We start from the raw sequence: 23,956 nt of genomic DNA on the forward strand, positions 1-23,956 counted from the left end.
TCCTCCTCTATTGTTAAATCTGAGACTTTCAACTTCTAAGTTTTATCTGGCTATAGTTTTGGCTTCTGTTTTTGCCGATGTTGTCACTAGTTTTTTTTTTAATTATGAAAGATGAGAACTTACAGGCATGCTTTCACATTCGTTAGAATTTCAACATTAGCCAACAAAAGGACTATCGTTTATTAATAATTAGGAAAATAAGGAATTAAGGAAAATTAGGTAATATTATGAGTATTAATACTTGCTGGTGTGGTTACTATGCTGTATCATAGGCTTGTTGGAGAAGCCCCAGATAAGTCAGCAGGGTTTACTTCGGTTAGACTCCTAATCGAAACAAGAGGATTTGTTCATATACAGTAAATAACTGAATATGCTAAAAAAATAAAGAACGATATTTAGGTAAGACGAATGCAGGATAAACTGTGAGAGGTGAAAATCAAAGAGTGTATAGCTCGATGATATTACGTGTTGATGATAATATTTATAAAGCGTTCAAGTAACTTATATCATGGCAACGCCAGCGAATTTCTCGTGGTATCGGCGTCAGATCACACTTAATTTAGTCAATTGCTTTCAAGCAGGTCGATAATGATGTTTTGGTCATCCGTGGATTCGGTCTATCAAATTAACAGACGACAACGTTTGAGCTTTATATGAGAATAGTAACGAGTGGTCCTATCCCATGGTATTTGTTGGGGTATTATTCTGACAGCTTCAGTTCAAAGGAATCTCATTAACGAACACAGGGTGGCTGAAATGGGTATGTCAATGCACACAATACGGAAGAGAAATCGAGCAACATATTATCATTAGCAAAGGTATCTACTGCAATGCATAGTAATGGAGCATTTTGGTAATCTTCGTAACAAGCCGATCTGGACAGTGGTTTCTATATTATGGCGAAGTTTTTTTATGCTATTAAAAAAACAATGCAAAAATATGCGTTCTGCACATTCTACGTAGAGGCTTGTCTTGTACTTGCTTTTCTATAATTAACGTGCTAATCAGATGAAGCCACCCAAAAATTTCACGTATTATCGAATTTTATTGATGATAGCGTAACAAACTAAAATCTACACGCGGCTTGTTTTTATGTGAATGATATTTCTCTCTGATTGATAGCAAATGTGATGGCATTGTCGCTAGACAAGAAGGATCTTCAACTACTGTGAGAGGAAAGGTACTTGCTGAGATGTGTGGTACAATGGCCGATTCTTACAACTTATATGGACAGTTAAACCATTACACACAATTCAGCCGCCGTCTGATTTCGTTTACTTCCGCTCAAGAACAGACAGATAATTCTGATGTAGTATAGCTAATTGTCATTGCTTTCATCTATGCGATGGCAAGGAGTTACAGTTACAATGCATTGTTGTGAGCTCTAATGTGAATTGGAGTGATGTTGATGGTTTTGTGACTATACCTGAACTCGTAATAAAGCTAAGAAAATATTCCACAAAAGAGCAAGGGACTTTTATAGTCAAACTCATACAAAAAAGCTATAGCGAAAAGAAACTGCTAACTGGGTTGGAATATCGAAGTATGTAATCAACAAAGTAGCTCAGAGTGTGGAAGATAGGGTGCTTCTGTAATCAAAAAGAATAAAAAAACAAAAATCGAAAACGATACACAATGTAACGTGGAGAGATGGTCATACTCAATTAAATTCATAATGGATTCCCAACTACCGCAGAAAGCGGCAGAACGTGGCATCACTGTACTAATAAGAATACCCCGACATTGTATACAAATTTGCGGTTTTAACTGCCGTAAATCAAGCAAAAAATCGGCTAAGTTCGATAGTTGAAGGTTGGAAAGGGATCCGTTTTTCAGATTTCGGGTAGTAGTGCTCACCATGATCATAAATGTTTCGTCAAAATATACCAGGAGTCGTATATAATTTCGCAGGTCCAACATTTCAGCAAAATAATGGTATGCGCCGTGACTTTCATCCCCCCCCCGGTGAGGTCATTCAGGTGAACATGCCGCCCTACTATGGAAATGCTTCTTGTATGGGGACTACGTGTTCATGCGTGGTAAGTCACATGTCATATGACAAAATGTCTCTGAAGTACTTACCGCTGGTAGTATTAGGGCTTTGCCGTAGTCTCAAAATTCGCCCGACTCGAATCCGATCAGGAATGTCAAAGAGCGAATCAGCGAACTATGAGGTTCTGACAGCTCAAGGATACGATGCCTCAAGTGCCACCAATACTCACCGCCTTGCGCAGGTTTTTTAGTCTAGAAGTACTTGTGCACCGACCAAACACACTAACAGTTACTAAATGAGTTTTAAAAAATAAAGTTGGCCATTGCATTAACTTTGCATAATTAATTACATCCTATGCAGTAATCATACGGGTATTGATACTGGACCTTTTTTAGGTGTTTTTGATTTCCATTTCCTCCAATGAAAGTGACTATTGTGCTAATAACGATAGCCCTTATATATTATACCAGTGCTTTGAAGTACATACTAATGTAATAACAAGACTTTACAAGGAGCTGTTTTCTAACTCATATCGAATTCTAAGGTGCAACACAGGAATGAAGTCTAATATAGTGGTTAATTACTTGTAAATTCAATATGTACTTTTTCGAGGGAGGTAAATCTGGAGAGATTTCAAGCAGATCATGCCAAACTCGGAAATTAACTTTAATTTTCTGAACTTTTACTTTAAAAAAATTTCCTCTACTAGTATAAATCGCGTGTGTGCGCTTAGTGCGCACGAATTAGCAATCCAATCGAGTCGTTGCATCAACCCGATGCTAAAGCCTTCTTTGTATTTGTTTTTTAATTTTGCTCAGAGTTGAGAACTTCGACTTACTTGATAACAATGCAATACAGAGTCTTCAATGAGTTGAAGTTAGGTTTTTTAGTGATAAACTTATCTGAGAGGATGCCGATTTCGGACAATTAAAGCAAACTATAAAGAAATAAAACGAAATTTGACGAACTTTGCAAGCTATCTGGTGTTCAATAGTCAGACAAACAGCAGAAAAGAATTTGCCTGAATTTTGAATCCTATTTGTCCACTCAGAAAAGATAATGAAAGGAACATTATATGCCCATGTAGCATGAGATACGATAATTTTAATTTCTTTGTAGAGTTTGAAACTTTTCACCACCAATATGCTCGCAAAGTAGTATCATTGTAGTATTATGACCATCAATTTCTAATATAGGACAAGGAGGGAATCCAATCATGTTAACGCTCGTAAAACATAAATTTGCAATGAGCTAAAGTCGCAAAATTGAACCATTTAATCAATTTCTGAGTTTCGGCGGGGGTCGAGCCTAGGTTTTTATAATTGTAACTCTAGGGCCATCGCCACTGCTGCAATGAAACCAGCGTAATGTACCGTCCTGTATCTATAAACTAAGTATATGCCTGTAAAATTATTATAACTAGAATGTAAAGTGAAACCTCATTAGATCCAAATAACTAAGATCTGTAACGTAACTTGTAGTGCAATTATTCAAATCTGAGTTAGTCTCCGTTATGCATTATGTATGACGTGGAATTTTAATCTACCCATGAATGTCTGTCGGTTTATTAACTCGTTTTATGAATTAATGAAGAGGATAGTTCTCACTAAAAACTAGTGACTGCAATTTCGGTTCTATGAAAAACAATACATATAGAGGTAAGAAAAAGATGATATAATTTGCTCCCAAATCGTGTATCCGAGTAATGAAGGCGCTTACTGCAAAATAGCAACATGCAACTTCATATGGGCAACCAAACTGTGGATAACCGCATTTTGTACGTAGAAGTTGATATTCTCTAATTGCCTAGAAAAAAAACAACGCAGTAAAGGTTTGAAAACTCAGCATTCGGTATGAGTCAGAAATAAATGCACATAATGTCGCTTGTGTTTGAAAAACTTTTCATTTATTTGACAAAGCCTGGGTATATATCGTTTCATTTAAAGCTGTTGCATTTAGTAGCATAGTTCATAACGCTTTCTGCTGCTGAGTTTTAAAAACCCTAATAAAAGATGTCATCAGGGTATCATTGTTAGAAGACGATCTTATGCTAATTAGCTTATCGTTGGTGAACTTCTTATGGACATATGGCCTTTCGGAAATCTATTTCATTTATTGTGTAGGATTGCTTGATTATTTCCGTAGTTGCTTATTTTCTGGTTGAAAATGAAATCTTTTCGCTGAGGATTTAAGGATACAGCTTTGGCCGGAAATACGAAGGCGGCTGTGCGCGTCAATGATTAACTGTACGTCAATAATAATTCTAACTGGGTAACTTGTAACAAGTAATTTATCCGCCTGTAATAATAGCTTTTACAGTCACTTTGTCCTTGCTTTTCATATATACAAGATATACACTTATTATATACCAGTATACTTTGCCACTTTAACAGACTAAAAACATTTACACGTGCCCCAAGTCAGGAGGATCGAATTGAACGTAGACTAAATGTAGAAGCTTATATTTTTGTTTTTTTATATTTATTATTTACTATATATGTACGAGCGGTTACTAAGATAAATCTCATTATGTATGCTCACTGTCACAACTTTTTCTAAGTTACCACAGGTACACCCTTATTTGGGTTTTGGAAATCCACCATAGGTAAAACTGAATTTCTGCCAGTAAAAGCCGTAAACGCGGAAGCGAAGCACGCGACTTCCAACATTGGCCGCATACGAAACTAGTACTGTGAAAATCCTTAACGATTCTGTTGGGGAAAGCCAGTCTGTGTTTTAAAACGTTAGCATTAATACCAGGGCTTGTCCGCATTGTGTGTGAAAAACCTGTGGCCGATGAACGTAAAGAGCAGTGCTGAATACGGAATGGCACTAACATACGCCAAAGTGCAAGCAGCAGACATGAAGGCGAACTAAATGCTGAGTATGTGCACTCATCGCATACACGGGGGCACATAATCAATGGTCATTGGTTATTACTCAACAAGTTTACATGCTAAACGTATATATTTACAAAAACAATTACCTAACATCAAGTCCGGAGCTGGAAGTGTGTTTAGTTGACACATTATAAGCAGTATAAAACCCACTCAGGACCAAATGCAGAGTCCAAATCTGGATGCAGAGTGCATTTTATTAGGTTCCTCGGTTTTTTAATTCCGTCGGCAGGACATTTCAGGAGTATTACAAACAAGTAACGAAGGTTGACTCATACGTACGCCGTTAAAAAGGAAGCAGAAAGTTCAGCCAAGTTATAATGAGTGGTCATCCTACTTTTTGTAGGCTAGACGAAGGCTGCAGAGAAGCAGTTGCATGGGTTGCTTATTCTATACTTGATATGAGAAATGGGACCCTGCATGTTGTTCCTTCAAAATCGCGGCCCTGTTATTTCTTTAAAATATTTTGCACGGTATTCAGGTAACTTTATAGCATAATGGCAAATAGGCACAAGCACTACAAACTGTTCCAACAAGAGCGGAGAATTTGTATTTTGTATTTGGATGAGGGCCAGAAAATCGGGCGTTATTAAAAATAGATTATTATTTATCCCAACACATTCTTATTCTCAAAAGTTTTTTTTAAATAGTGGCAGCTTGACTGCTAGAATTTGCCAATTTCGTCCAATTTCTGGTGGACGACATATTTCAAGTATGCCAATTGTGAAAAGAAAAATTGAACAACTCGTGATGATTGGATCGACTATTATTGTCAACCCATCGATGCTCGCTTCTCTGGGCAGATCAACAACAAATATTACAGTCGTTCGCAAGACTGTGGCCACGAGTCCGAGAACATACATTCGGTATCCTGTCGGGATATAAAACACATTAAGAAGCAGTATGCAGAATATTCTCACGGAAAATTTATCAGTTGCTCCATTGAACATTAAAGCGGGAACAACAGTAAGTGAGGGGTAGGCTTTCTAATAAAAAAAAATCCAATAAAGTTCGGTAATAAAATCCATTTTGATGTTGATGGCTTTATAAGTAGTAAGCCAAAGCATCTGGAATAACGAAAATTTTCATAAGACAGAAGAATGCATTTCAAGCGTGTCATTGTGTGGTGCGGATTTTGGGTTACAGATATAATTGAATCATTCTTCTTGGAAGACGTTGCTGGGAATGCACCAACAGTTAGTGGGAAGTGGTATAGGAGCATTATAACCTAATTCTTTGTGCTTTAAATGAAAGCGAACGAATGTGGATCCCGGAGACATCTGCTTCTAACAGAACGTTTCCATTTGCCACACGTCACGTGACACGTTGACCTTACCGCTCGAAACACTTACTTGTCGTGTAGTCTTCCGTTTGGGTGACGAGAATTGGTTTCTTGTACCGTACTATATAATGCCTTTGAACTTCGTTGTTTAGAATTTGCTGAAGCCAAACCCTTATGTCAACAACCCCACAACCATGTTGGCCTAAAGCAGCAGCTTAGACGTTGTATCACCGGAATTGAACCACTATTATACCAAACCATGGTTAGAAATTTCGCTAAAGAACGCAGATATGTTGACAACAAACCGAAAAAAAGCATATATCAGATTATTGATCCATACAAAGTTCTCGCAGGTCTAATTTATGGTGAAACCAAAGTTTGGTATTAAAGCAAAAAAGCTGAATTTATTTTGAAATATAAATATCCTTAAATTCTCTTGTTGGTACGTCCTATAAAAGCTCTGTTCCGCTACTTCTCTTCGCTAGTTTCTTGCCAAAATCGTTGATAAGGGCAGTGACTGCATCAGTCAAAGTGCCTTGATATGATGTGTAAACCCTTGCCATAATTATCTCTTAACTTGAGCGTACGACATCTTCTTCGAGCTTCAATGTCAAATAGGTCCTATCGAGATATTTGATACAGTCTGAAACGGTGCAATAAGGGTTCAGCTACGTAGTATAATTGCGATAATCGAATGTTTATACCATCAGCTGATTGAAACTTGCTTTTGCTCTCAGGCGCGTCTGTTTCAAAGATATTGATGACCAAATTTCCAGAATTCCCATAGAATATTAGAAATCTACCGAGGAAACCAACAGTTACGGTTCACAACAAAGTTTCAGAAGGTCTCTGCATGGTGTGAGCAATACGAGTATTAAAATCCCTAAATCGGTTCCGGGTTCCTCGCTCGAATGAAACCACTTTTAGAATCTGTCGCGCGTTGTGCGAGGCAATGTTATCTGGATATGGTATGAAATATTCTTATCAATATACTGAAGGGCAGAAAAACGACGCGTGTAGCCAACCGTTGCCTTTTTGCGTCTTTTTTTAACACTTTAGGGTATATTTGTTATTTGAATAAGTGCTTGGAGTGGCCTTTTTTAAATATAAGATTAATATCTTTGCCCATTAGAAGGTTAATGGGAATAGGTCTTGCTAAAATTATCTGGGGTTCTTCCAACAAGCTACGAAATGGCATCGCAATCACACAAGCAAATATGGATCTTAACAATAATACTCATTGCCTATGAACCCTTATTTTTCCTTTATTCCTTAGTTTCAGAAATATGGAAGTTGTTGTCTTTAGTATAGCTAAATATCTTCATTAGTTAAAGAAACAGTTTCAACTCTCTTAATACCAGTTGAACAAAACGTAAGATTTAAAAAGAAAAAGTTATGTGTAATAAACATTATTCTGTCTTCAATACAGCGTATAGTAAAAAAGAAACACACATAGTCTAGCTAGTTTTAGCGGCAAAAATCTAACCTTTAGTAATACGGTAGGCAGCAATTATTGCAAATTTATCAATGCAATTTATAGAAAAGGAATATCTGCTAATAATGTTCACTAACGTTGCAACTTGAACTTACATGGCAGCATGTCTGTGATTTACGACTACTGTGGCAACGCACTCAAATAGATACCCATTAGCCACTTAAGCTACGTCGCCCTTATTTTTTCGTAGATGATATGCTGCGAACTAATCGGTCTACAAATAAAAAAAAAAGTGTTAGATAGTTTGTGTCTGAACTACGTAGTTGTACAGGCCTGATCTGCTTTGTTCGTCAATCTGAGCTGTTCCCAACAGTTGACTACGGGTTTACGCATTAACATTCTCGCAGCACCTTTTTTACTGTAAGTTATGTCGTGATAAATTAAGATAGTAAGTACGTCCTCGGTGATGTGCGACATGAAGTTAAACTTCCCGTAATAGCATCCTGCTAGTAGGTTTGACTTCGTTTATAAACCTCATTAAAGGTACCTGGTTAACCCTGCTGAGATAATACTTTATGAATATAATCTGAATTGGAACAACAATCAAGAAAATTAGCAATTTTACAAACGGCATTTTCTCCCCAGTTCGATGTATTAGGTTAATGGAAAAATCAGAGATTTAATCATCTACTTCAAATTAAATTTGACCAACCCGTATACCTATATTTATAAAGAGATAGATAAAACTTCCCAAAATGGTATATCTGCGCCGTAGTCAGTTGCTACTCTGGAGTCGGATTCTACGCTAAATACGAATCCTCAGCTGAGATTTTTTGAAGCTTGGCAAATATCAACATATCCAGTAGTATCTTGTATAATCAGATTAAAAACATATGTTACGTTTACCTTCACTTGGGGATACGGGCCGAAATATGAAAGTTCTAGTAAATATAAGCGAGTCTAGAAGCGGACGTGCTCCCCTTGAGTCCACTTATTTAGCCGGATGAGAAACACACAAAGGACATTAACATGTCAGAAAATATGGCTAGGAGCAGCTCGAGTGCAAGCTTCTATTTCTTTTATTTAATATACTGCGCGGAAATCTCTGCCCTAAGTGAGCACTAAAATTTTAAAGTGACCTACGTCCAGTGTCTCGACCGTGGTTTGAAAAGTGATAGCGTCACTCTCTATAGCAAAAATATATATATATAAAATATAGAAAATGGTGAGAACAGTAAGTGCAGGCTCATCTTATTAGCAAATAAAATATTCGTAAATATATCATCATTACACTTGCCATATGTTGGAGTCATGCTACGGATCCTTAATAAATAAAATGGCAAAGCCTAATGGTCTTAAAGGAGTTAAGTACGGTTATGTGTTTGAGTGTACAGAAACGATGAATCAGTGCCCATTTTTTACGAAGAACCGTATCCTTGAAGTGGTGCTTCTGGCTACCGTGGAAAATGCGGCAATATTATCTCCCTACTAAAGGCTGATTGGGCTTAAAGTCAGGTCACAGTTGTTAATGTTTCAGAGGGAATCGTAAGACAGGAAGCAAAGATACCGAGAGTGAAAACTCAGTTAACCTGTAGGCACTATAAAAAATTCAAAAGCAACTTACAAAATATGATCACGCATACAGAGTTGGGTATTTATGTCTATATGATTCTTCGCATACGTCTTAGAACTTCGTTAAACGTCCAGAATTTGGTACACAGCAGATAGTAGGAAAAAGGTGTTACAAGTGTGTACCTAGTTTATTTGGATGCAGCTACTCAGTAAAATGCCTATGGGGCAACGCTTGCGTCACATTCTAAAAGGATCTAAAACGATCAAAGTTCTAAAATGAAAGCACAATAACTTTTTTTTGAGGGAAAGAGCATCAGGAGAATAGACAGCACATATATGCCCACTTCGTTGTCATCAGTGTCCATGCCTTAGCGTTGTTCCTCAAAGCATCATTCTCATATATAAGCGTCCAAGCATGGTAGCATGGTATATATATAGGATTAGGCCGCTGACCGATGGCAAACAATATACCGGATAGTGTCGAGGGCTCTTGTTCTAGAATCGTGTGCAAATTTTTATTTATTAGCATTGGTCATCATTATATATATTAGGTTGATGAGAAAGTTTCCGTCGAAACGACAATTGGCGCTAGCGTCAAATCGAGTGATCATCTCCAACTCGAATTTCACAGGCAAATTGTTTCCACTATAAGGCGTACGTTCTGTCCCCTTAAGTTGTTGCCATTAGAAGTGCTGATTTGGTGCGTCCAATCATGTAACTTGAAAAGATGCCTATTCGAAATTGTCTTCTTCGCAATTTTCGAGCTGGAAAAAATGCTATCGAGACAGGCAGGATTGTTTGCGAGGTCAAGGGTGGATTTACAGTAGGCGGTATCACTTGTCAGCCTTGGTTGAATCGCTTTAATATTGGAGATTTCAACTTGCTCAAACCATGTTCTGGACGATCACAAAAAAAAACGACCGAAAATGAGCTGCAGGCACTCTCTAAACGAAAGATGGCGTAGTCGACGCGAGAGCTCGCCGCGTAGCTAAAGCGACTGCTGTCAATTGTCTGTATGCACTGAGGAATAACCAGGACAGAGGAAGGTGAGGCCATGGACTCAAAAAAGGGACAAAAAACCGTTTGACAACATACTTTTTGTTACTTGCGCGACAGAAAAAAAAAAGTAATTTCTACACGAAGTCGTCACAGACCGATGACAAACTGATCATTGACGACACTAATTGAACGTAAACCAGAATAGAACTCTCTATCTCGACGCCGCAAACAAATGTTCATGATCAAAAGCTGCACCTCTGCATATGATGAAATGAGAAGGCATGTTATACTATGAGTTCAAACTAAATCATCTCTCTAAACGACGAAATTTACAGAAAAATGCCTTGGACTGGCAAAGAGCGACGATTGATGGGACAAAGCTACACTGCATAGTACTTGGGTGACGGAGCGAGTGCTAACGGATTTTCAATGAGGAATTGGCAGCCCGGACCTAACTTCGTCAGATTATCTCTCGTTTTGGTCGATGTACTCCAACAAAGCCAAGTGGGTCGATAAATGGATTGTGTTCACGGGCAAAGCTTTTTTCTTTGCGGTTTACATAGTGGTTTGAAAGGTGAGTGAAAATTGTAGCAAGTGAATGACACTAGTTTGACTAAGATGTACTCATGTATTCGAAAGTTAATGTAAAACTTGCGGTAGCAAAAGAGAACAACGGGAATTTTTAACTAGCCTAATATATACATGTAGATTTGTAAACCATACTAGCTTGCTAGCAATTAGGTTGTCAGTTTAAACTCATCGCTTTTTTAAATGTAAGTAATATTATTAAAGATACTTTAGAGCAATCTATGTAGAGATGAATGTAAATAGTAACTGGCGAGAAAGCTTAGATGATAAAGAGAATATGGGAGTCACAAGAAAGTACCAAATGCCCAAAAAGTTAGCAAAGAGGACCTAAGACAAGTTACTAATTACAATAATCAAACAGAGATAACCTAGACATATGGAGCACTAAAACCGACAGCATAATAGCTCATAGACTCTCGAAACCTGACACAGGTTACACTTCTTCTATATTAGTTAGATGAATGCATCCTAATAAATTCACAGCTCAACGACTTCTCACAAAATCCACTGTACAGTTACAGTGCGATGTTGTTCATTGAAATTGTTCGCTTGGTTTGCTCGCGTTCTACATGGAGTTCCACGCCCTGGTGCAATATAGCAGGCAGAGTGTTTATCGTATAACAGCAGCTCATTCTGGAGCTGTGATAGTGCGCGAATGTGGCTTGGCGCTGATGTCGCCGCCTAGCGAACGGTTCGCTAAATCGGAAAAAACTGCAAATGAAACAGCCCTACGACGCTTTAATGTAAGTAGAAAAAAAAGTTACGTATTTTGAGTAATGAAAAGAACTGTGTTGGCTCAGTCTCGCTTAACAAACGGCTTGCAAAAAATTTGGTGTCATTTCTTTTATATTGAAATAGGAGTAAGAATGAAATTTCTGAGGAACCTTGGTTTGTAAATGATAAATAATATAAATAAAGAGGGAATATAACTAAGACTTAGTAGATGTATTATTTCCTGTCGACAACGTAGAGCTTTTTGGAGTAGAACATCTGGCTCTGAAAAAAGCTTTATGGATTTCTAATCCTCAGAAAATCGTAAAAATTGTGTTGGCGTCTATGGCAATATACTCACATATTATTGTAACGATAGGTACGCAGCGGTATATAGTTTAGGTATTTTCTAACAAATTATACTTCATTAGACTGAAATCATCAACGTAATATTGACGGACATTTAAGCTTGCTCTTACAGGCGCAGGAGCTCTCTGAGTCAATTTAAAACAACCACATGAGTTCAGTACTTCAACGCAAGCTCCAACCCAAAGAAAAGCGAGCCAGGAACTCTAGATTCATTCATATTTCTAAAATATCTCAAGTCAATCAAGTAAGATACTATCCTACAATCTTCTTAGCTAATAACGATCTTACACGTTGTTTTCGAATACATATTATGTAATCATATATGATACGCAACAAATGTAAATTTAATTTTAGGGCTTAAATCATTTGCGCGAAGCTTGCGGCAACCGGTTTGCCACAGACGTACTTAAAGCGACCTGTCGCTTGACGCTTAATACAATGTCGCGTTACAAATGTGTCATAGTTTACGAAAAAGGAATTTGAAACCATAAACAGAAAAACCTAATGGGGCTTGTTTAATCTTTTAATATAAGAATAAGGTCATAAACTGAGCTGAGGACATGCTGAATCGTATCACCTATACGTCAACAGAATGTCGCACCAAGTTTATAAAAGTAAAATATGCTTGTTAGGTAAACGCCGGCATACTCGATTCATCATATTTGTATCACAGGTAGTTCTAGATAGATATGAAATACAATAGGTGAAACAGTCTAGTATCAGTGAATGAACCATATGGAAATGAAAAATACTTTAGTATTTTATAGAGTGGGGACAATATATTGTAATGGTATAAACAATAATAATGAAATCGAAACAATAATACTTTAAGTAATATTGTAGACATCTAGGCATGTCAAACGCGCACATTACCTGCATCAGTATGATTTAAGTAGTAAGTCTATGTATACAATAGATAATTAGTGCCGTTTAGACTGTATAAGATAAAATAAATATATTTGGGTTCAAAAAGGTTTGAAAATTGCAAACATGCCGGCTAAACAAGTAGGCATCGTACAACAATATCTAAGTCTTTCTTAGAGTAATGAGGATACAATTGAAAAGTCTTAGACTACAGAGAGGTATATTTTGATTCAACACAGGTCGCATTTCTATGCTGTAGGCGTACTTTTTGCATATCTGTAGACGCCATCAAATATCACACGGACTTTCTCAAGCACTAAATCTTCTCAACGCCGATATATTCGTAACGGCCAATAATAATGCAGTGTGGCTGTAGGTCCAGCACGCTGCCTATTCCAGCACCCGTGCCACAACAACTACTTTTCTCACAAGTACGAACTGTTTTCAAGGGGCTACATAACAGCATAAAGGTGTTTCTGTCTTTACGTGCAGAAAATTCACTATTGGGGTCAAAAGCGTTTTACCTGCAGACAACGTTGGCTCACGGGCCATTCAAACTCGGTGAAAAGTTAAAGAGAATAATGACAAAAAGCATCACGCTCAATAGATTGTACAGCTTTAAATAAAATCTTGTCTAATGCGTAGGTTTGCTTAAAGTCTACAAGTGCAGGCGCTAAATTATAATAGTAGGTTCACGGTAGCATGGAGCTGAAGGGAAGCGGCGATGGATACAATTTTAATTTCTTCTGATTGGTCCTAGTAGGTCAGAGCCCTTTAGCATGACATATCTTTCAAGCAGTACCACACAACGTTGTTAAAGCTTATCGTATGAGGGGCAACTAAGAATCAGCTATGAAAAATGCTTTTAGAGATCGTTATACGTTTGGGCGATAATAGGCTATCTGGTTTACGTAGGTTTCTTTGAAGTGTTCGGCCAACTATGTAGAGCTACCGGCTGTCGGTCTTGTTGGTCCTGGGCAAACCTGACTTGGGTTGCCAGTGGGCATCTGTCTGAGTCTGTTGCGATTGTGACTACTAATGTACAAATGTGCACCATATTAGTTCAAATCTAGGCGCTTGTAAAAATAATTCCTGAAAGTTAATAGCTGCAAAAATAAGAACGTGTGGATTATTATTACTAAGGTGAATAGCCGCTTGTATTGTTGCCATGCCCTTTCAAGGATTCGTTGCATACACCTCAGATAAGTTTACTAAGACCCCAATCAAAACTTCTAATGGGGGGAAGCCCTTGGTGCTGTACTTAAAAAAAAATAAGTTTGACAACTTGCTCACACAGAAATAAATAGATGACAAACAGAAATATAGTGTGGCCTAACCGATTTTTCTAACATGATCAAGGTGTAGTACGGTCATTTGAGTAAAAAATGCGTTCAAAGGTTTTCAAATTCTTCTCCTAGATTAGGCAGCACTTTCATATTTAGCTGCTATTAAGAGGCGATGTAATACACTGATATGTGGTGCTGCTATGGAGAAAATGCGGCAGTTTTTCTAACCCCGAATTCTAAGATATATTTATCAGAATACGGCGACAGCAAACTCACTCATTATCCCATATTTTGACAATAAGCATCTCAATTTGGCATTTACGGCGCATAGTTCGCAAATGCTTCAGTGACACTTTTTAGGTTATGACAAATAAAGCTTGGCGGTTTTTTCTTCAGCACGAAACATTTGGTTTATTCAACTTCGATGCAACGTTCGTGGCAAGAAAGAAGTCTTTATTGCCACAACAATAATCGAATAATCATCCCAGTTGCTAACGTAGTGATGTTCCTGTTCGTATAGCGCTAAACAAAATTTTTTCCAGGTGGCCTCCAGTGCCATTGGTCACTACAGGTGATGACATGTCGCCGTACTTCTTTCTCACGAAAACAAGACTTTTGTTAACATGTTTGTTGGGATTTAGTGTGAATTGGCAAAACCGTAATACTGTTATTGATGCAAATTATGCCTTTGCTTCACAAACATGAACATTTTGCTTATCATGTACTTCATCGTGCTGAACACTGAACACACATAGCGCAAATTTCCTGGAAACGATCAGTAAGGCGCAATCTATATGTACATTGGTATAATTTTTTCCTTTAATACCCGGCAAGCACGTGAGTAGAGTCAATGAGCATAATCTTAGTCAGAAAGCTCTTGATCGATCCAATCTAATAACACTATCGCAGATACCATAGATAACTCAAACCGTGAATCGATAGGTTAGATGAATTTATCATTAACGCTATCGAACAAATCACTGAAGATAAAATTGCTATTCGAACCAATGAATCTACCTGCGGGTTTGGACACCAAGTCGATCATTGACATAAGCACCTGAGATCATCTCGCCTTTATTGTCATTCCCTCATTCACAGCGCAGCAGGCAAGCAAGTTCGACATGTCTATAGGATCGGTAGTCACGTGACTTCTTTGAAGGTGAACTCGTACAACGCGTTCTTAGAGCTATAATGGTATGGGGTAGATTCTTTTGCACTGTGAAGTCATCAACATGGCAATGGGTGCCACAAAGCCTGATATTCTGAGAGATACAAAAAGGACGGTAAGACTATCGGATAGTGTAGAACTGTCGTCGCCTGAATGAAATCGTTCTCTTAGACCTGATTTGCACTCAGACAGACTGAGAGTGACAGCAGCAGCTTGCTTCTTTGGAAGCAGCATTCGATCTTGCAAATTGGCACAGCACTATTCCCCGCTGCCTGTATCCACCGAAACACTGCATCTGCGGAAACATGGGATGATGGCACCAGTTCAGGCATTGGTGAAATGCTCTGGAGAAGATGGCTGAACAGCGCAGACAAGCTGAAGAGGAGGACCTACAAAAGTGGAGGGAGACCCAGATGCATGTGCTGTTCTTTAGCTGTGTGGTCTCACGCAGCTTGCGAGCTTCTTTCGAAGAATCTGGACACTGTTCACTGTGTGAACGTTGGCGGATAGAGTCAGTGACGCACCGCTATACAATGCGCGGCAGCCAGTTGTTCTATGACAGCTACCACTGAGCAATTGAGATGGCAGGGCGGCGGCCGTGACGGTAGTGGTGGTAGTGCCGTTAGGATGGTTTCGGGCATGAAGCTCGTAAAAGCCCAGTAGTGAGCTGGGAGAGTCGGATATGAAGGGGATGAAGACAACGCTTTTGTTTACCGAGAATTTGATCATCATCATAGTGCCACACTGGCCACAGTGGCCATCTCCGGTACAGTTCGTCGACAACAGGCTAAGTCGCTTCACTCGGCTCCCCTGAGCGACACGGACTTCAGAGAAGCCATTGTGGGTTTCGATGTTTGCCACCCACCAACATGGCCGGTGTTGCCACTTCGACCACGCTGCTAGTTGGGGCAACCTACATCCTCGCGGGTACATACGGGAATGTGAAGGAAGAAAATGAACACTGTCAAAGACAAAGTCGTCGAAAAAGAATGGGAAGCAGAAGGGCTGCTCCCCGTTATCATACGATGGAGAAGGCGGAATATGCAATGGCGTGGATTGTCTGCAGGTCGTCAGTTGACGTTGTAGTGATGGCCAGGACATAACAAGAAATGGAGCTGTGAAGCCGTAGTCTTCAGCCGGTCCAGCAAAAGCAGTGATCGTTGTCATCGGACGGCGTCCTGTAGTAAATAAATCCTGCTGGTGTGTTGATGAAAATCCTCTGATGGTAACACTGCACAGGTGAAGGCAGTCTAGGATAGTAGAAATTAGTAATTAGGTAGCCACTACAGGGAGGTAGATTCTCCTATACCAGGTATTCCAGGAATTGCTAGAAAAAAAATCCCATGATGTCACACTAATAAATCGGTTTAAAGCCACGGTACTATGTCTTGTTTCGCATTCTTTTAATGAGATGAATTATTACAACTTGTAAGCGAACAAGGTCGCTATCAATACATCAATACATCAAGAAACACTGCTGTTGTAGTACTGTTGGCCTCAGTAACTACAACTAAGTGTTTCATACATTGACCAAATCCATGTAAAAATACACAGCGATGACGAGAAAAGATGGGTCCATCAATTCTTCCTCGTATCTAATTAAGTGGGTTTCTGGAAGCAGTTTCCACACAGCTTCGTTATTCTGGGATGATCCGTAAAGGTCGGCATCAACAAAAGCGCCAGGCATTCGACCTCTTCGGGCCCATGCACGATAATTTTATCAATGGCAGGCTGGGACATCAGAGTTGCGTTAGTTCTAGGTGCGTGTATACAGTTGGTCACGAAGGAGGGTAGTTAGTCATATACATAGACATAATATATTCGGTTAATATACAAAGAAAGCTTCTTTTTTCAATTATCTTTTTCATTAATATGCACCTACGTTTAGTGAGAGTAAATATAATTTCAATCCCACAGTGTTAAATTAGTGCAAAAGGGTGCTTCTTGCTTATCGGTGCATTTCTCTAAACCTTCATTTGCTTATAGTCAAGTATTAAGCCCCATTGCAGAGTTTTTTTTATTTGCTTCCAATTGTTTATAAAATTTTGCTTTCATCGGGACCCAAAGATCGGCTGGTTATAAGGATGTCAAAAAGGCAGCTTTTTTGACATTTTTTTGTCATCCTTGACCAAAATCAAAAGCCTGTTGAAAGAATTTGGGACATGTGTGGCTTATGTGATGCATACTTTTTAACTGATAGCATTGCTCAAAAGCGGGTTATTAAGCTATAAAAGTGAATTTTTTTTATCTAAGCGACCCGATTATCTTTTCTGTTCCTGTTCATCAACGATGACTTTTGACCATATTTAAAGTAGGATAACTTCTAAATAAATAATTATTTACCCATAGATATATACTTCATAACATCGGTAAAAAGTAGGGATAGTAAATGTACCTCCTTTCCACGTGTACAAGTTCAAACGTGCCTGTATCGGCATTGGCTATTGATTTGTCAATTATTAGAAACTTCAGCTAACTCCGAAAAATATTGTGTCGAACTGTGTCAAAAGCTGAAAGCTGAAAATCGATGAATAATGTAACGCATATTGTAGAGTAAGCATATTTTTATTTACTATCTAGAATAGTCAATTATTAGGCAAAATTTGTGCCATCTGAGTTGGCTCCTGAGAATAAATCAAAACCTCTTATCGATACTAAAGTTCAGTTTTATCAAGGCTATGTATTGCTTTTTAAGACATGTGTTTAGGTGACGGAATTGTAAACGAATTGAAACCTGAATTGCTGAACTACCCGCCCTACTTACCAAATTTAGCCCCCGGCAAATTTTAGCTATTAGCAAAATAAGGAATAAAAGAAAAAAGCAAATAAGGAAGGCAGTAATAATAATAAAGATATTATTATTGTTATTAAGATTAACAGCTGCTTATATGGTTGCCATACCGTTTCATAGGTTTATTGGAGAACCCCTAGGTAGATACTGTTACGCCATACCTAAAAATAGATCACTTGTTCGCACAAAACGAATAACTAGCAGTGCTAACCAAAAACAAGTTTTTGGATATTTTCATATCCAGTAAAAATGATTTACCCGAAAAGATTAGTTACGACTGTAGAAGCATACTCTGTAAATAATTTTTAGCATCTCTTCACAAAAACACTTCTTCGACTCTTTTTGTATAAAAAACAACTGCAAAGGTGTCTCAGCCTCAGTCTGTTACTAGGCGCAATAAAGACTGACAAAACATAAATTCAAACAAAACGCAAATAACAGAAAAGTACCTCAGAACAATCTACTCAATGATGCGCGACGAATCCTCCAGTGAAAACACCAATGAATTGTGGCTTAGGGTTCTCCATCTATAACGATAGCATACTAAAAGCTCTAGATTGATTACTAGTATTAGGGGACCAGCTGTCAGTATTGCATGTTAATGAACATAATATGCGCGTACATTACACTTGTGTCTTTTCTTTGATAAGCGACAAATGAATTTTAAGTGTGTGTCGAATCGTGAATAGAGTTTGATTAGTTGAAGTGCCAGCCCGTGGCTATTGACAAAAACGTTTAAGTTATACGTGTTACATTTCCATCAAAACTTTAGGATACTTCGTGCTAATGTGCTCGCCGTTATATTTGCAGCTAAACTAGGAAGGTACCCGTGAAGCTAAGTGTTTTGAATGGAAAGGGTAGAGAGTGCCCCTAAACCACCTGCGGCGAAATTTTTTTACTACTACAACTTGGAAGTTTTAAAAATGGGTCATGCTTTTAGTTCGAGAAGTTTTTTGCCTAGAGTTTTTGAAAGGCGCAGAGGTTACTTCATAATACATGAACAAAGTTGAGTAATTTGATATAAAAGGACCTCGATTAATCGCAGTACGAGTCTTGTATTTTTTGCCTTTTAGAGTGCATTTTTTAATGTTAACTAAACTATTTGATATCATTTGGATAAACGGTCCTACTAAACTGTGCTCACAGTTTTTACTGGAAAATGACTTGAGTACTGCATGATATGTGTTAGGTTGGTAGACAAGTACTTTCGGTTTGTTTTTAGTGCTCCGTTCCCATTTACTCATCCACTGTTTCTTTACTTCTTCATATATTCTATTCGAAACTACTTTTTCTCTTTCTCGCATGTAAATCCGTTGTAATTCCATTGTGCAGTGAATGGAATTCATCAAAGCATGTCGAGCCCAGGCTATAAATACGGAGATTCCAAATGAAAAAGCGTGCCTTTTCGGCACGTACTGTAGACAAACACTTCAAGTCGATAAGATTTGCCTAAAAATGAGAAGTTTGAGTGTATCGTGTATTCACATTGGCTGTCAACAAATCCCGTGGCACTAAACAACACGCAGAGACAGTGACAGGCTTATATGCGCACTTGTAGATGGTGATGATAAATAGTGCCTTCATTATAAAGCAGAGAAATGAATAGGCAACTTCAGAAGAGACGCCTACTTTCAGAGTTAAATCAGATATTCATCCCTAAGAACACGGTGATTTTCGTTTTCTAGGACTAAAAGAGTTCTATACACTGGGAAATGTTTGGGAATAACAGGACAGTAAACAAGGATTTGTATACAGCTCGGTTGCATCAAGGGAACGACGCTATGCTTTGAAAAACACCCAATAAACGAGGCAACACCATCTCTTTTATCAACAATACAAAGCTTCACATGGCATAGGGTGTGAAGATAGCCCTGTAAGAACTTGAGTATGCTGTTCTTTTGCACTCACCATAATTTCGCTCTAGCGGATCATTATTTTTACCCACCATTGTAAATAATAAGTAACCGCACACTTGACAGTAAAAATGGTCTATAAATCTGGCTAGACAAATTTTCAACACCAGCCCTGAATACTTCGGAGGAAAAGAAATAAATTGGTTAAAGAGAAATAAGTTGAGCTATTAATTTATTACTAAAAATAAGTTAAGTGCTGCGTCCGTCAACACCCAGATTTACTTATATCCCAACCTACTAATCAACCACGCATATGATGAAATTGGCTTTATCCCAGAACGGTTGATATGATGTAATTCGGTTCTTACCATTCAATTCAACCTGTCGTCAGCAACACTTCCGAATTTCACACGAGACTGTCGAAGGATATAAAATTATAACTGAGTGCAGCATGACCAAGATAAAGATTCTCGCTTATCTGGGAACAGCTAGCCAATATTAGTAACAGCAGCTGGAACCAGCTCTCATCATACAAAGGGATATGAAACTTTCCAGAGGCTTCCAGTGTTTCACTTGCATGGTACTTCGGTATTCTTTTAAATATCTAGCTCATTTCAAAATAATATTCCCACTATAAATGACCGTTTCATACCGTCCCTTTCAATAGCAGTGATTGCGCTTGACACTAATGAGATCAAAACGAAACGTAAAATCTTCAGGTCAGATTTTCTTTACTTGTGTAAACGACGGCGACATAAGGTTATATTGTGTATCCTTAGAATACTATTAGATTTATTTTGACAGTTGGAATCAGTGAATACTTGTCATGTGTTAGAATAGTTCATCGGCAGTGTGCTATATGAAGCTTTATTAGCAAGTATTTTATTTAAATAAAAATCTTGTTTGCAATATCAGTGGTGCGAAACACAATCCTGTAACTCCCCGTTGAAATTAGGTTTACGTGTAGCACGTCCCGAAGATATCCGCCGCAATAGTCTGGAATGGGCTTCTTTCACATTTGCAAAGGCGCAAACTTCAGCAAGACTGTAAATTAAGAAGTATCTTATGTCTAATTATATATACTGCTCTTTTTCTCTCTGATACAACATAGAATATGTGAAGCGATTTGAACTCTGCTAAGCGTATGTAAAGGTTTAGGCGTGGTCTGAGTGATTAGTGCGTATCACTTTGAGCATGTTATTATGATAGTTTTACTAATAAACATATACTGGTTCCAATCTCAGCGTTGGCAAAATTATTAAAAATTATGAGGAAAATATTGAAGGCTTCTTAAGACTCTCAATAAAGGATAGGAATTAAAAGTGCTAAAAAAATTTAGCGGTGAACCTGACAATGAATCTGGGAGATCGTGTACCTGATAGTAACAAACCTATTGTCGGTAGTGCTCACGAAGTGGTAATCATCAAATCTGGAAGCGGTAAACACCAACAAATCGCTTCGCCTATGCTTCTTCGGGCAAATCTCACCTGGTTGCGTAAAGGCCACGGAGGCATTGGGCTGACTCCCGTGGATCATACTTATTTAGCGGTGGCCAGGAAAAATATACATGCAGGCTGAAAAAGAATGATTTAAGCAGCAGTAGATCCACCCCAGCTATTCCGCGGTATTGAAAGCGAAGCAAAGGCCAACTGTACATTCATCAACGTTAACAGGGAGACATGTAAAGCATAATAATAACTAGTCTAATTGGATTACCGCCGTGCATTTTACAGTGTATAAAGAGACTCTTTCTTAAACGCCGTGGAGGTCCGCATACCGTATACCATAGCCTTTGGTACATAAGATGTAGCACTATGATTCAAATTTACTGTTAAAAAGAAAACAACTATCTTCGCCGCGCAGGTCACAATGACACCTTTGTAGACCCGCGGCAGTCTGCGCGGGATCGCAGAATTTCGTTGAACAACGAAATTCACAAGTTCAGTTTTGCTGTCTAGGCGTTGGTAGATGACCTACTTGCAGCTATCAGGGAGCTTGAGAATGCTTTGTAACACCAAGAGCATTCTGGTCCGTTCTTAACGATTCCGAACGCTCATTATCTATTATATCGAAGTCTCGAATAAAATTGCACGCAGAATACTTTTTTTTTATTTTAATAACATTTGTTCTGTGTAGTAGGCATCGTTGGTCGCAACCACCTGACCCTGAGTTTTGCGGGAGTAGCTGCCCGAGAGAATATAAGATCCATGAGTTCCTTCTAAATGTCGCACTCAGTTGAAAAGAAAGCCGGCTGAAGTTCTAATATGAATTCTCCAAGTAAGTGGCTTTAGCAAACTAGTAGATTTAGCTTAAATTAACAGTCATCACTATAAGCTTCTGAAGGAGGTGCCGTTTAAAATGTTTAAATTGCAAGCGGTTACCTTGAACGAGTTCTCATAAATAAAGGTTCTTCGAGTTTATGGAGCTCGCACCATACAACTGTTAGCAACGTTAAATGAGATTTGAAAGTAGGAACTCATAACTTTATCAAGCGAGGATTAACCAAGAATAATTTATCCAATCTTATATGTCTCAATTTGATCTTGAAAAATATGAAGGTACGCGCAATCGTTGTCATTCTCGGGCCGAATTGTCATCTCAGTCGTACTGAAATCCTCTATGAAACACGGCCGGGCCTAGAGAAGAAACAGAAAGCTAACGAAGTAATTACCCTTCTATATTGATTAAAATCGTCGATCTTAATCATATCAGTTTTCTCGCAGAAAAAGATTACGAATCATACAATCCAGTTCATTTCTTCTATGACAATAAAAAACATGCGTAGCGCACACTCTTGGTTCAAGTAACTATCTTTACGGAGATTATCTAATAGTGAATTCACTTGTATCGATGACGCATTTATTCAAACGGGCTCAAGTTTCAAGTTGAATATAGACACGATTTTAGAGTTCTTGGCCAAGAGTGAACTATTGCACCTTTCTGTTCTCAGCTTTGTTATGTACATATGTTCACATGAAGTAGAAAACGTAAACCTATTTCAAATTTTAGACTACAAATTAGTTATATTTTGCTAAGTACATTTATCGTAATTTAGAGGGATCACTGAATAACAAACACTTTTCATACTCTGAGATTCAGCAGAGTGGCATGGAGATGACACGCTGATGTGCATATGATTCAGCAATAATAAATAGAATAAGCATCTCAAACTCGATTTGTTTTGATGTAGACCTGGGGATAATTAATAGTGAAATAGCGATTTGTCGAGCCATTTGTGTTTCTTCTCCAGCAGGTTGCCAACGAAATTGTCGAATTTCATTGCTGAACAACACATCGGGGAGACGGCGGCGCTGATACACTTTTAAACACGTCTACCTGTGCTAACCTGATAAAGCCCATGGATCGCTCGTCACGCCTCTGATCCTCGCTAGCAAACATCTACGTCTCCAACATCCAAATCTTGTAGGAGTGATGGAACACTTGTCTTAATAACTCTCGGATACTTTCTAGGAATGGTCTCATTATTTTTGTATAGATCCAGGTAAACAGATAAGTCTGATACAAATTTTGTCAAACGTTGCTATCTACAGAACTTAGATAAGGTTTTCTCTATTTTTATTCTCCCACTGACGTTGCACGCAGAAAAATAATTATTTAAACATAGCCACTGTAGCTTCTAAAAAGAATACTAGTACTCAATTGGTGTTAAAAAAGACAATTTAATGAAGATATTCTTTTACCTAGTGTACAGCTCTTTCTGACGATGCAGACCTTTTCGTCACTTCAATTTATGCTTACTGCGAATAAAAAAGTATTAATCATTGGTGGCACTTGCAGATGAGAACGAGTCGCCCACCGTGTCATCGAGGCCTGCCCGCAGTTGTCATGCCTGAATTCTTGTTACCCATTATTATATATTGTATACATTTAAATTAACGTGTAGTGCGGATTACAGCTGAACTGTTAGCCTTAGTTGATTATTTCAAGGACGCAGTGACGATATTCGGTCTAAGTTCATCGTGGTTTTCACTACTTCCTTTGTATTTCTCAACTGTATAGGCTATATCTCAATTCTAATACAAACTACGTCTGCCCTTACAGTATTTCCATTTCATTCATTTCGTCTATGAGGTGAATCAAAAAGCCCTTTGAATAACTCAAAACTGAAAAAATTAGCTTCTTTTTCC

The sequence above is a fragment of the Varroa jacobsoni genome, unplaced genomic scaffold (assembly GCF_002532875.2).
Source record: "Varroa jacobsoni isolate VJ856 unplaced genomic scaffold, vjacob_1.0 scaffold_1172, whole genome shotgun sequence".
Taxonomy (NCBI): Eukaryota; Metazoa; Arthropoda; class Arachnida; order Mesostigmata; family Varroidae; genus Varroa; species Varroa jacobsoni.